This window comes from Penaeus monodon, chromosome 18 (genome assembly GCF_015228065.2).
Source record: "Penaeus monodon isolate SGIC_2016 chromosome 18, NSTDA_Pmon_1, whole genome shotgun sequence".
NCBI lineage: Eukaryota > Metazoa > Arthropoda > Malacostraca > Decapoda > Penaeidae > Penaeus > Penaeus monodon.
Window position 1 is genome coordinate 24970758 of NC_051403.1, and position 2944 is coordinate 24973701.

The following is a 2944-nucleotide window of genomic DNA, read 5'->3' on the forward strand; positions in this document are numbered from 1 at the left end:
TCTTTTTTCTTCTCTCTTCTCTCTCATTCGTTTTTTTTTAATTCTTTCTCCCGATTTCTGTGATTTCGAGATTTTCCGGCGGACAGGAAAATAGTTCGTCATCTGGTTGATGTTGAATATATTATTGCTCGTGATATCTTGGTCTTTATGCATGTTTGTTTGAGTTTTTTTCTTTTCTTGTCTTTTCTTTCTCGTTTTCTATTTATTTTATTTTAATTGTTTATTGGATTGTTTGGTTGTTGTGTATATTTTTTTCGCGGGATATCTTGATAGAGTAATCGATTGTTAATATATGTATGTATATTTTTTAAAGTGATTTACATATATGTGTGTGTATGTGTATGTGTGTGTGTGTGTGTGTGTGTGTGTGTGTGTGTGTGTGTGTGTGTGTGTGTGTGTGTGTGTATCTATATCTGTCTATCTATAAACCTATCTATCTATCTATCTATCTATCTATCTATCTATATATATATATATATATATATATATATATATATATATATATATATATTATGTATATATGTGCATAGCTCTATTCGTGTGTATATATATATATATATATATATATATATATATATAATTGTATATATGTATATACATATATACATACACATACATATATTCATATCCATACCGTTTTCACTTTTGCTGAGGTTTCGTTCAAATACCGCATAATTGGCGCCAAACAAAATGGCCGACGTGGATGAGCTGCCAGACGTGTTCTCAGCAAAGAAAGTCCGAGCGAGTGATTAAGGAAGACATAATAAGAGAGACAGAGCGAGCGTTCGTCTGTCAGTCTTGGCGTAATTGTTAATGAGGGAGGACGGTGATGGTTGAGGTAGGGAGGAAGATGGAGAGGAAGGGTGGAAGAGTGAGAGGGAGATAGAAGTGGTTGGGAGATGGGGGAAAAAGAGAGAGATTATAAGAAAGATATGGAAATAGAGATAGAGATTAAGAAATAATGAGAGAGAGAGAAAGAAGGAAAGAGAGGAAGATGGTTGGAGGCACACAGACAGACAGACAGTCATTCAGACAGACAGACAGACAGACAGACAGACAGACAGACAGACAGACAGACAGACAGACAGACAGACAGACAGACGGACAGTCAGTCAGTCAGTCAGTCAGACAATCTGACAGAGCCAGACAGACGCAGAGAAATATAAAGAGTCCTTATACGGAGGGGGCGGGGGGGGGGGGCGTAATGACACCAAATTACCTTCAATTTCCCGCGGAAATGACTCTATAGGGCGCCAGTTAACAGTTTCTTCTCATTTTCGAGAGCGGTTAAAGGGGGAAGTGTCTGTCAGCTGTGACGTCGATTATGAATTTTTTTGCGCTTGAGAGTTAAATGGAATGATAGTCGGTCTGTTCTGGGGATTTTTTAAAAGAATATTTGTATTCGTTTTGATTATTAGAATGAGACATATGCATGGTTTGTCCCTTTTGTAAAGATCAAATTAATCTTCATTTTTTAATGCAGAGATAAAGCATTCGATACAGATATCCAATAAGGGCAAATTCTGAAAAGTAGCAGAATATTCAGCAAGAGAAAAATAGAATAAAAATAAATAAAATATGTAAATAGAAATCACTTGAACAAATTGCGTTCGTGCAATCAATCACCCATTAACATTCGCACCCACTCCCTCGTCCCACCGGTCGAACGCGGGCGTGTGAAAGGGGGGGGGGCGTAACCAGGTGGGCGGCCAAGTGTGATTTCGGGCGTCGATGCGGGCGTCTGGCGGCATATGTGTGGGCGTGGGGGTGAGAGTGCACGTGCGTGTGTGACGATGCACGTGCGTTTTACCGTTTGTGTTGTTTTTCAATTGGGTTGGTTGTGTGTGTGTGTGTGTGTAGGTGTGTGTGTGTGTATGGGGGTGTATGTGTGGTTATCTGTTGTAGTATTGTCAATATTATTGTTAGTAGTTTTAGTGTTATTTTTTGGATCATCATTATTCTCCTAGACCTCCTTCTCTCCCTCTCCCCACCCCTTTCTTTACTCACTTATACTCCTTCCCATCCTTGCTTCTCTCCCTCTCCCCTTCCCTCTCCTCTCCCTCCTCCTTCCTATCCCTTCCTTCCCCTTCCTCCTTCTCCCTCCCCCCTCCCCTTCCTCCTTCTCCCTCCCCCCTCCCCTTCCTATCCCTCCCCCCCCTCACCTTCCTATCACCCCCCCCCTCACCTTCCTATCATCCCCCCCTCACCTTCCTATCCCTCCCCCCTCACCTACCACCCCCTCCTCGTAACACGTTGTCAGTGAGAGTGTTCGTCACGGCGTTACGGAGGGCGACGAGCGCCAGTTCGCGCGGCGTGCAAGGGATTCGCGAGAAAGATGAATATCTTGTTGCTTCGCTTTGCTTTGATTTGCGCGTCTTTTATTTATTTGTTTATTTTTATTTTTTATTTTTTATTTTTTTGTTTATTTGTATAATTTATTTTTGGTTTAATTTTTATTTTTGGTTTATGTGTTTAATTTATTTTGGGTTTTATTTCTGTTTTGTTTCTTATGTTTATGTTCAATTTATCTTTTTTTTTTTTTTTTTTTTTTGGTTATGTGTTTCATTTATTTTGGGTTTGATTTGAGTTGTCCTTTTAGGGTTGTTTGGTTTAGAGATTCTTTTTTGTTTGTTGTTTGTGTTTTTTTTTATTGTGTGTGTGTGTGTGTGTGTGTGTTGTTGTGTGTTGTGTGTTGTTGTGTGTTGTGTGTTGTGTGTGTTGTGTTGTGTGTGTTTTGCGTGGTGTGTGTGTGTGTGTGTGTGTGTGTGTGTGTGTGTGTGTGTTTGTGTGCGTAGATGTGTGAGTAGGTGTGTTTGTGTGCGTGTGTGTGTTTCATCTGTTTGTTATATAAATAGAAATAACTTTAAGTGTCTCGAACATGTGTGTACTTAAACAGACAAACAAATACGAACAAAAAAAAGACAAATTACTACCCGCAATTACT